Below are 12526 nucleotides of genomic sequence, written 5' to 3'. Positions count from 1 at the left end.
TTGTAGATGAATAACTGTTGTAGATGAATAGCTGTTGTAGATGAATAACTGTTGTAGATGAATAACTGTTGTAGTTGAATAGCTGTTGTAGATGAATAGCTGTTGTAGATGAATAGCTGTTGTAGTTGAATAGTTGTTGCAGTTGAATAGCTGTTGTAGTTGAATAGCTGTTGTAGATGAATAACTGTTGCAGTTGAATAGCTGTTGTAGATGAATAACTGTTGTAGATGAATAGCTGTTGTAGATGAATAACTGTTGCAGTTGAATAGCTGTTGTAGATGAATAGCTGTTGTAGTTGAATAGCTGTTGTAGTTGAATAGCTGTTGTAGTTGAATAGCTGTTGTAGATGAATAACTGTTGCAGTTGAATAGCTGTTGTAGATGAATAGCTGTTGTAGTTGAATAGCTGTTGTAGATGAATAGCTGTTGTAGATGAATAGCTGTTGTAGATGAATAGCTGTTGTAGATGAATAGCTGTTGTAGATGAATAGCTGTTGTAGTTGAATAGCTGTTGTAGATGAATAGCTGTTGTAGATGAATAGCTGTTGTAGATGAATAGCTGTTGTAGATGAATAGCTGTTGTAGATGAATAGCTGTTGTAGATGAATAACTTTTGCAGTTGAATAGCTGTTGTAGATGAATAGCTGTTGTAGATGAATAACTGTTGCAGTTGAATAGCTGTTGTAGTTGAATAGCTGTTGTAGATGAATAGCTGTTGTAGTTGAATAGCTGTTGTAGATGAATAGCTGTTGTAGATGAATAGCTGTTGTAGATGAATAGCTGTTGTAGATGAATAGCTGTTGTAGATGAATAGCTGTTGTAGATGAATAACTGTTGTAGATGAATAGCTGTTGTAGATGAATAGCTGTTGAAGTTGAATAGTTGTTGTAGATGAATAGCTGTTGAAGATGAATAACTGTTGCAGTTGAATAGCTGTTGTAGTTGAATAGCTGTTGTAGATGAATAGCTGTTGTAGTTGAATAGCTGTTGTAGTTGAATAGCTGTTGTAGATGAATAGCTGTTGTAGATGAACAGCTGTTGTATATGAATAACTGTTGCAGTTGAATAGCTGTTGTAGATGAATAGCTGTTGTAGTTGAATAGCTGTTGTAGATGAATAGTTGTTGTAGTTGAATAGCTGTTGTAGATGAATAGCTGTTGTAGATGAATAACTGTTGCAGTTGAATTGCTGTTGTAGATGAATAGCTGTTGTAGATGAATAGCTGTTGTAGTTGAATAGCTGTTGTAGATGAATAGCCGTTGTAGATGAATAACTGTTGCAGTTGAATAGCTGTTGTAGTTGAATAGCTGTTGTTGATGAATAGCTGTTGTAGATGAATAACTGTTGCAGTTGAATAGCTGTTGTAGATGAATAGCTGTTGTAGTTGAATAGCTGTTGTAGATGAATAGCTGTTGTAGTTGAATAGCTGTTGTAGATGAATAGCTGTTGTAGATGAATAACTGTTGCAGTTGAATAGCTGTTGTAGTTGAATAGCTGTTGTAGATGAATAGCTGTTGTAGTTGAATAGCTGTTGTAGATGAATAGCTGTTGTAGATGAATAACTGTTGCAGTTGAATAGCTGTTGTAATTGAATAGCTGTTGTAGATGAATAGCTGTTGTAGATGAATAACTGTTGCAGTTGAATAGCTGTTGTAGATGAATAGCTGTTGCAGTTGAATAGCTGTTGTAGATGAATAACTGTTGCAGTTGAATAGCTGTTGTAGATGAATAGCTGTTGTAGATGAATAACTGTTGCAGTTGAATAGCTGTTGTAGATGAATAACTGTTGTAGATGAATAGCTGTTGTAGATGAATAACTGTTGGAGATGAATAGCTGTTGTAGATGAATAGCTGTTGTAGTTGAATAGCTGTTGTAGATGAATAACTGTTGTAGTTGAATAGCTGTTGTAGATGAATAGCTGTTGTAGTTGAATAGCTGTTGTAGATGAATAGCTGTTGTAGATGAATAGCTGTTGTAGTTGAATAGCTGTTGTAGATGAACAACTGTTGTAGATGAATAGCTGTTGTAGATGAATAACTGTTGTAGATGAATAACTGTTGTAGTTGAATAGCTGTTGTAGATGAATAGCTGTTGTAGATGAATAGCTGTTGTAGTTGAATAGCTGTTGCAGTTGAATAGCTGTTGTAGTTGAATAGCTGTTGTAGATGAATAACTGTTGCAGTTGAATAGCTGTTGTAGATGAATAACTGTTGTAGATGAATAGCTGTTGTAGATGAATAACTGTTGCAGTTGAATAGCTGTTGTAGATGAATAGCTGTTGTAGTTGAATAGCTGTTGTAGTTGAATAGCTGTTGTAGTTGAATAGCTGTTGTAGATGAATAGCTGTTGTAGATGAATAACTGTTGTAGATGAATAGCTGTTGTAGATGAATAACTGTTGCAGTTGAATAGCTGTTGTAGATGAATAGCTGTTGTAGATGAATAGCTGTTGTAGATGAATAACTGTTGCAGTTGAATAGCTGTTGTAGATGAATAGCTGTTGTAGTTGAATAGCTGTTGTAGTTGAATAGCTGTTGTAGTTGAATAGCTGTTGTAGATGAATAGCTGTTGTAGTTGAATAGCTGTTATATATGAATAACTGTTGCAGTTGAATAGCTGTTGTAGATGAATAGCTGTTGTAGTTGAATAGCTGTTGTAGATGAATAACTGTTGCAGTTGAATAGCTGTTGTAGATGAATAACTGTTGCAGTTGAATAGCTGTTGTAGATGAATAGCTGTTGTAGATGAATAGCTGTTGTAGATGAATAGCTGTTGTAGATGAATAGCTGTTGTAGATGAATAACTGTTGTAGATGAATAGCTGTTGTAGATGAATAGCTGTTGTAGTTGAATAGCTGTTGTAGATGAATAGCTGCTGTAGATGAATAACTGTTGCAGTTGAATAGCTGTTGTAGTTGAATAGCTGTTGTAGATGAATAGCTGTTGTAGTTGAATAGCTGTTGTAGTTGAATAGCTGTTGTAGATGAATAGCTGTTGTAGTTGAATAGCTGTTGTAGATGAATAACTGTTGCAGTTGAATAGCTGTTGTAGATGAATAACTGTTGCAGTTGAATAGCTGTTGTAGATGAATAGCTGTTGTAGTTGAATAGCTGTTATAGATGAATAGCTGTTGTAGTTGAATAGCTGTTGTAGATGAATAGCTGTTGTAGATGAATAGCTGTTGTAGATGAATAACTGTTGTAGATGAATAGCTGTTGTAGTTGAATAGCTGTTGTAGATGAATAACTGTTGTAGTTGAATAGCTGTTATAGATGAATAGCTGTTGTAGTTGAATAGCTGTTATAGATGAATAGCTGTTGTAGTTGAATAGCTGTTGTAGATGAATAGCTGTTGTAGATGAATAGCTGTTGTAGATGAATAACTGTTGTAGATGAATAGCTGTTGTAGTTGAATAGCTGTTGTAGATGAATAGCTGTTGTAGATGAATAGCTGTTGTAGATGAATAGCTGTTGTAGATGAATAGCTGTTGTAGATGAATAGCTGTTGTAGATGAATAGCTGTTGTAGTTGAATAGCTGTTGTAGATGAATAGCTGTTGCAGTTGAATAGCTGTTTTAGATGAATAACTGTTGCAGTTGAATAGCTGTTGTAGATGAATAGCTGATGTAGTTGAATAGCTGTTGTAGTTGAATAGCTGTTGTAGTTGAATAGCTGCTGTAGATGAATAGCTGTTGTAGATGAATAACTGTTGTAGATGAATTGCTGTTGTAGATGAATAACTGTTGCAGTTGAATAACTGTTGTAGATGAATAGCTGTTGTAGTTGAATAGCTGTTGTAGATGAATAGCTGTTGTAGTTGAATAGCTGTTGTAGATGAATAGCTGTTGTAGTTGAATAGCTGTTGTAGATGAATAGCTGTTGCAGTTGAATAGCTGTTGTAGATGAATAGCTGTTGTAGTTGAATAGCTGTTGTAGATGAATAGCTGTTGTAGTTGAATAGCTGTTGTAGATGAATAACTGTTGCAGTTGAATAGCTGTTGTAGATGAATAGCTGTTGTAGTTGAATAGCTGTTGTAGATGAATAGCTGTTGCAGTTGAATAGCTGTTGTAGATGAATAGCTGTTGTAGTTGAATAGCTGTTGTAGATGAATAGCTGTTGTAGATGAATAGCTGTCGTAGATGAATAGCTGTTGTAGTTGAATAGCTGTTGTAGTTGAATAACTGTTGTAGTTGAATAGCTGTTGTAGATGAATAGCTGTTGTAGATGAATAGCTGTTGTAGATGAATAGCTGTTGTAGATGAATAGCTGTTGTAGTTGAATAGCTGTTGTAGTTGAATAACTGTTGTAGTTGAATAGCTGTTGTAGATGAATAACTGTTGCAGTTGAATAGCTGTTGTATATGAATAACCGTTGCAGTTGAATAGCTGTTGTAGATGAATAGCTGTTGTAGTTGAATAGCTGTTGTAGATGAATAACTGTTGCAGTTGAATAGCTGTTGTAGATGAATAGCTGTTGTAGATGAATAGCTGTTGTAGTTGAATAACTGTTGTAGATGAATAGCTGTTGTAGATGAATAGCTGTTGTAGATGAATAGCTGTTGTAGTTGAATAACTGTTGTAGATGAATAGCTGTTGTAGATGAATAGCTGTTGTAGATGAATAGCTGTTGTAGTTGAATAGCTGTTGTAGATGAATAGCTGCTGTAGATGAATAACTGTTGCAGTTGAATAGCTGTTGTAGTTGAATAACTGTTGTAGATGAATAGCTGTTGTAGATGAATAGCTGTTGTAGATGAATAGCTGTTGTAGTTGAATAGCTGTTGCAGTTGAATAGCTGTTGTAGATGAATAGCTGTTGTAGTTGAATAGCTGTTGTAGATGAATAACTGTTGCAGTTGAATAGCTGTTGTAGATGAATAACTGTTGCAGTTGAATAGCTGTTGTAGATGAATAGCTGTTGTAGATGAATAGCTGTTGTAGATGAATAGCTGTTGTAGATGAATAGCTGTTGTAGATGAATAACTGTTGTAGATGAATAGCTGTTGTAGATGAATAGCTGTTGTAGTTGAATAGCTGTTGTAGATGAATAGCTGCTGTAGATGAATAACTGTTGCAGTTGAATAGCTGTTGTAGTTGAATAGCTGTTGTAGATGAATAGCTGTTGTAGTTGAATAGCTGTTGTAGTTGAATAGCTGTTGTAGATGAATAGCTGTTGTAGTTGAATAGCTGTTGTAGATGAATAACTGTTGCAGTTGAATAGCTGTTGTAGATGAATAACTGTTGCAGTTGAATAGCTGTTGTAGATGAATAGCTGTTGTAGTTGAATAGCTGTTATAGATGAATAGCTGTTGTAGTTGAATAGCTGTTGTAGATGAATAGCTGTTGTAGATGAATAGCTGTTGTAGATGAATAACTGTTGTAGATGAATAGCTGTTGTAGTTGAATAGCTGTTGTAGATAAATAACTGTTGTAGTTGAATAGCTGTTATAGATGAATAGCTGTTGTAGTTGAATAGCTGTTATAGATGAATAGCTGTTGTAGTTGAATAGCTGTTGTAGATGAATAGCTGTTGTAGATGAATAGCTGTTGTAGATGAATAACTGTTGTAGATGAATAGCTGTTGTAGTTGAATAGCTGTTGTAGATGAATAGCTGTTGTAGATGAATAGCTGTTGTAGATGAATAGCTGTTGTAGATGAATAGCTGTTGTAGATGAATAGCTGTTGTAGATGAATAGCTGTTGTAGTTGAATAGCTGTTGTAGATGAATAGCTGTTGCAGTTGAATAGCCGTTGTAGATGAATAACTGTTGCAGTTGAATAGCTGTTGTAGTTGAATAGCTGTTGTAGATGAATAGCTGTTGTAGATGAATAACTGTTGCAGTTGAATAGCTGTTGTAGATGAATAGCTGTTGTAGTTGAATAGCTGTTGTAGATGAATAGCTGTTGTAGTTGAATAGCTGTTGTAGATGAATAGCTGTTGTAGATGAATAACTGTTGCAGTTGAATAGCTGTTGTAGTTGAATAGCTGTTGTAGATGAATAGCTGTTGTAGTTGAATAGCTGTTGTAGATGAATAGCTGTTGTAGATGAATAACTGTTGCAGTTGAATAGCTGTTGTAGTTGAATAGCTGTTGTAGATGAATAGCTGTTGTAGATGAATAACTGTTGCAGTTGAATAGCTGTTGTAGATGAATAGCTGTTGTAGATGAATAACTGTTGCAGTTGAATAGCTGTTGTAGATGAATAACTGTTGTAGATGAATAGCTGTTGTAGATGAATAACTGTTGTAGATGAATAGCTGTTGTAGATGAATAGCTGTTGTAGTTGAATAGCTGTTGTAGATGAATAACTGTTGTAGTTGAATAGCTGTTGTAGATGAATAGCTGTTGTAGTTGAATAGCTGTTGTAGATGAATAGCTGTTGTAGATGAATAGCTGTTGTAGTTGAATAGCTGTTGTAGATGAATAACTGTTGTAGATGAATAGCTGTTGTAGATGAATAACTGTTGTAGATGAATAACTGTTGTAGTTGAATAGCTGTTGTAGATGAATAGCTGTTGTAGATGAATAGCTGTTGTAGTTGAATAGTTGTTGCAGTTGAATAGCTGTTGTAGTTGAATAGCTGTTGTAGATGAATAACTGTTGCAGTTGAATAGCTGTTGTAGATGAATAACTGTTGTAGATGAATAGCTGTTGTAGATGAATAACTGTTGCAGTTGAATAGCTGTTGTAGATGAATAGCTGTTGTAGTTGAATAGCTGTTGTAGTTGAATAGCTGTTGTAGTTGAATAGCTGTTGTAGATGAATAACTGTTGCAGTTGAATAGCTGTTGTAGATGAATAGCTGTTGTAGTTGAATAGCTGTTGTAGATGAATAGCTGTTGTAGATGAATAGCTGTTGTAGATGAATAGCTGTTGTAGATGAATAGCTGTTGTAGATGAATAGCTGTTGTAGTTGAATAGCTGTTGTAGATGAATAGCTGTTGTAGATGAATAGCTGTTGTAGATGAATAGCTGTTGTAGATGAATAGCTGTTGTAGATGAATAGCTGTTGTAGATGAATAACTTTTGCAGTTGAATAGCTGTTGTAGATGAATAGCTGTTGTAGATGAATAACTGTTGCAGTTGAATAGCTGTTGTAGTTGAATAGCTGTTGTAGATGAATAGCTGTTGTAGTTGAATAGCTGTTGTAGATGAATAGCTGTTGTAGATGAATAGCTGTTGTAGATGAATAGCTGTTGTAGATGAATAGCTGTTGTAGATGAATAGCTGTTGTAGATGAATAACTGTTGTAGATGAATAGCTGTTGTAGATGAATAGCTGTTGAAGTTGAATAGTTGTTGTAGATGAATAGCTGTTGAAGATGAATAACTGTTGCAGTTGAATAGCTGTTGTAGTTGAATAGCTGTTGTAGATGAATAGCTGTTGTAGTTGAATAGCTGTTGTAGTTGAATAGCTGTTGTAGATGAATAGCTGTTGTAGATGAACAGCTGTTGTATATGAATAACTGTTGCAGTTGAATAGCTGTTGTAGATGAATAGCTGTTGTAGTTGAATAGCTGTTGTAGATGAATAGTTGTTGTAGTTGAATAGCTGTTGTAGATGAATAGCTGTTGTAGATGAATAACTGTTGCAGTTGAATTGCTGTTGTAGATGAATAGCTGTTGTAGATGAATAGCTGTTGTAGTTGAATAGCTGTTGTAGATGAATAGCCGTTGTAGATGAATAACTGTTGCAGTTGAATAGCTGTTGTAGTTGAATAGCTGTTGTTGATGAATAGCTGTTGTAGATGAATAACTGTTGCAGTTGAATAGCTGTTGTAGATGAATAGCTGTTGTAGTTGAATAGCTGTTGTAGATGAATAGCTGTTGTAGTTGAATAGCTGTTGTAGATGAATAGCTGTTGTAGATGAATAACTGTTGCAGTTGAATAGCTGTTGTAGTTGAATAGCTGTTGTAGATGAATAGCTGTTGTAGTTGAATAGCTGTTGTAGATGAATAGCTGTTGTAGATGAATAACTGTTGCAGTTGAATAGCTGTTGTAATTGAATAGCTGTTGTAGATGAATAGCTGTTGTAGATGAATAACTGTTGCAGTTGAATAGCTGTTGTAGATGAATAGCTGTTGCAGTTGAATAGCTGTTGTAGATGAATAACTGTTGCAGTTGAATAGCTGTTGTAGATGAATAGCTGTTGTAGATGAATAACTGTTGCAGTTGAATAGCTGTTGTAGATGAATAACTGTTGTAGATGAATAGCTGTTGTAGATGAATAACTGTTGGAGATGAATAGCTGTTGTAGATGAATAGCTGTTGTAGTTGAATAGCTGTTGTAGATGAATAACTGTTGTAGTTGAATAGCTGTTGTAGATGAATAGCTGTTGTAGTTGAATAGCTGTTGTAGATGAATAGCTGTTGTAGATGAATAGCTGTTGTAGTTGAATAGCTGTTGTAGATGAACAACTGTTGTAGATGAATAGCTGTTGTAGATGAATAACTGTTGTAGATGAATAACTGTTGTAGTTGAATAGCTGTTGTAGATGAATAGCTGTTGTAGATGAATAGCTGTTGTAGTTGAATAGCTGTTGCAGTTGAATAGCTGTTGTAGTTGAATAGCTGTTGTAGATGAATAACTGTTGCAGTTGAATAGCTGTTGTAGATGAATAACTGTTGTAGATGAATAGCTGTTGTAGATGAATAACTGTTGCAGTTGAATAGCTGTTGTAGATGAATAGCTGTTGTAGTTGAATAGCTGTTGTAGTTGAATAGCTGTTGTAGTTGAATAGCTGTTGTAGATGAATAGCTGTTGTAGATGAATAACTGTTGTAGATGAATAGCTGTTGTAGATGAATAACTGTTGCAGTTGAATAGCTGTTGTAGATGAATAGCTGTTGTAGATGAATAGCTGTTGTAGATGAATAACTGTTGCAGTTGAATAGCTGTTGTAGATGAATAGCTGTTGTAGTTGAATAGCTGTTGTAGTTGAATAGCTGTTGTAGTTGAATAGCTGTTGTAGATGAATAGCTGTTGTAGTTGAATAGCTGTTATATATGAATAACTGTTGCAGTTGAATAGCTGTTGTAGATGAATAGCTGTTGTAGTTGAATAGCTGTTGTAGATGAATAACTGTTGCAGTTGAATAGCTGTTGTAGATGAATAACTGTTGCAGTTGAATAGCTGTTGTAGATGAATAGCTGTTGTAGATGAATAGCTGTTGTAGATGAATAGCTGTTGTAGATGAATAGCTGTTGTAGATGAATAACTGTTGTAGATGAATAGCTGTTGTAGATGAATAGCTGTTGTAGTTGAATAGCTGTTGTAGATGAATAGCTGCTGTAGATGAATAACTGTTGCAGTTGAATAGCTGTTGTAGTTGAATAGCTGTTGTAGATGAATAGCTGTTGTAGTTGAATAGCTGTTGTAGTTGAATAGCTGTTGTAGATGAATAGCTGTTGTAGTTGAATAGCTGTTGTAGATGAATAACTGTTGCAGTTGAATAGCTGTTGTAGATGAATAACTGTTGCAGTTGAATAGCTGTTGTAGATGAATAGCTGTTGTAGTTGAATAGCTGTTATAGATGAATAGCTGTTGTAGTTGAATAGCTGTTGTAGATGAATAGCTGTTGTAGATGAATAGCTGTTGTAGATGAATAACTGTTGTAGATGAATAGCTGTTGTAGTTGAATAGCTGTTGTAGATGAATAACTGTTGTAGTTGAATAGCTGTTATAGATGAATAGCTGTTGTAGTTGAATAGCTGTTATAGATGAATAGCTGTTGTAGTTGAATAGCTGTTGTAGATGAATAGCTGTTGTAGATGAATAGCTGTTGTAGATGAATAACTGTTGTAGATGAATAGCTGTTGTAGTTGAATAGCTGTTGTAGATGAATAGCTGTTGTAGATGAATAGCTGTTGTAGATGAATAGCTGTTGTAGATGAATAGCTGTTGTAGATGAATAGCTGTTGTAGATGAATAGCTGTTGTAGTTGAATAGCTGTTGTAGATGAATAGCTGTTGCAGTTGAATAGCTGTTTTAGATGAATAACTGTTGCAGTTGAATAGCTGTTGTAGATGAATAGCTGATGTAGTTGAATAGCTGTTGTAGTTGAATAGCTGTTGTAGTTGAATAGCTGCTGTAGATGAATAGCTGTTGTAGATGAATAACTGTTGTAGATGAATTGCTGTTGTAGATGAATAACTGTTGCAGTTGAATAACTGTTGTAGATGAATAGCTGTTGTAGTTGAATAGCTGTTGTAGATGAATAGCTGTTGTAGTTGAATAGCTGTTGTAGATGAATAGCTGTTGTAGTTGAATAGCTGTTGTAGATGAATAGCTGTTGCAGTTGAATAGCTGTTGTAGATGAATAGCTGTTGTAGTTGAATAGCTGTTGTAGATGAATAGCTGTTGTAGTTGAATAGCTGTTGTAGATGAATAACTGTTGCAGTTGAATAGCTGTTGTAGATGAATAGCTGTTGTAGTTGAATAGCTGTTGTAGATGAATAGCTGTTGCAGTTGAATAGCTGTTGTAGATGAATAGCTGTTGTAGTTGAATAGCTGTTGTAGATGAATAGCTGTTGTAGATGAATAGCTGTCGTAGATGAATAGCTGTTGTAGTTGAATAGCTGTTGTAGTTGAATAACTGTTGTAGTTGAATAGCTGTTGTAGATGAATAGCTGTTGTAGATGAATAGCTGTTGTAGATGAATAGCTGTTGTAGATGAATAGCTGTTGTAGTTGAATAGCTGTTGTAGTTGAATAACTGTTGTAGTTGAATAGCTGTTGTAGATGAATAACTGTTGCAGTTGAATAGCTGTTGTATATGAATAACCGTTGCAGTTGAATAGCTGTTGTAGATGAATAGCTGTTGTAGTTGAATAGCTGTTGTAGATGAATAACTGTTGCAGTTGAATAGCTGTTGTAGATGAATAGCTGTTGTAGATGAATAGCTGTTGTAGTTGAATAACTGTTGTAGATGAATAGCTGTTGTAGATGAATAGCTGTTGTAGATGAATAGCTGTTGTAGTTGAATAACTGTTGTAGATGAATAGCTGTTGTAGATGAATAGCTGTTGTAGATGAATAGCTGTTGTAGTTGAATAGCTGTTGTAGATGAATAGCTGCTGTAGATGAATAACTGTTGCAGTTGAATAGCTGTTGTAGTTGAATAACTGTTGTAGATGAATAGCTGTTGTAGATGAATAGCTGTTGTAGATGAATAGCTGTTGTAGTTGAATAGCTGTTGCAGTTGAATAGCTGTTGTAGATGAATAGCTGTTGTAGTTGAATAGCTGTTGTAGATGAATAACTGTTGCAGTTGAATAGCTGTTGTAGATGAATAACTGTTGCAGTTGAATAGCTGTTGTAGATGAATAGCTGTTGTAGATGAATAGCTGTTGTAGATGAATAGCTGTTGTAGATGAATAGCTGTTGTAGATGAATAACTGTTGTAGATGAATAGCTGTTGTAGATGAATAGCTGTTGTAGTTGAATAGCTGTTGTAGATGAATAGCTGCTGTAGATGAATAACTGTTGCAGTTGAATAGCTGTTGTAGTTGAATAGCTGTTGTAGATGAATAGCTGTTGTAGTTGAATAGCTGTTGTAGTTGAATAGCTGTTGTAGATGAATAGCTGTTGTAGTTGAATAGCTGTTGTAGATGAATAACTGTTGCAGTTGAATAGCTGTTGTAGATGAATAACTGTTGCAGTTGAATAGCTGTTGTAGATGAATAGCTGTTGTAGTTGAATAGCTGTTATAGATGAATAGCTGTTGTAGTTGAATAGCTGTTGTAGATGAATAGCTGTTGTAGATGAATAGCTGTTGTAGATGAATAACTGTTGTAGATGAATAGCTGTTGTAGTTGAATAGCTGTTGTAGATAAATAACTGTTGTAGTTGAATAGCTGTTATAGATGAATAGCTGTTGTAGTTGAATAGCTGTTATAGATGAATAGCTGTTGTAGTTGAATAGCTGTTGTAGATGAATAGCTGTTGTAGATGAATAGCTGTTGTAGATGAATAACTGTTGTAGATGAATAGCTGTTGTAGTTGAATAGCTGTTGTAGATGAATAGCTGTTGTAGATGAATAGCTGTTGTAGATGAATAGCTGTTGTAGATGAATAGCTGTTGTAGATGAATAGCTGTTGTAGATGAATAGCTGTTGTAGTTGAATAGCTGTTGTAGATGAATAGCTGTTGCAGTTGAATAGCTGTTGTAGATGAATAACTGTTGCAGTTGAATAGCTGTTGTAGATGAATAGCTGATGTAGTTGAATAGCTGTTGTAGTTGAATAGCTGTTGTAGTTGAATAGCTGCTGTAGATGAATAGCTGTTGTAGATGAATAACTGTTGTAGATGAATTGCTGTTGTAGATGAATAACTGTTGCAGTTGAATAACTGTTGTAGATGAATAGCTGTTGTAGTTGAATAGCTGTTGTAGATGAATAGCTGTTGTAGTTGAATAGCTGTTGTAGATGAATAGTTGTTGTAGTTGAATAGCTGTTGTAGATGAATAGCTGTTGCAGTTGAATAGCTGTTGTAGATGAATAGCTGTTGTAGTTGAATAGCTGTTGTAGATGAATAG

This window comes from Watersipora subatra, chromosome 3 (genome assembly GCF_963576615.1).
Source record: "Watersipora subatra chromosome 3, tzWatSuba1.1, whole genome shotgun sequence".
Lineage (NCBI taxonomy): Eukaryota > Metazoa > Bryozoa > Gymnolaemata > Cheilostomatida > Watersiporidae > Watersipora > Watersipora subatra.
Note: the sequence above shows the minus strand (reverse complement) of the source record.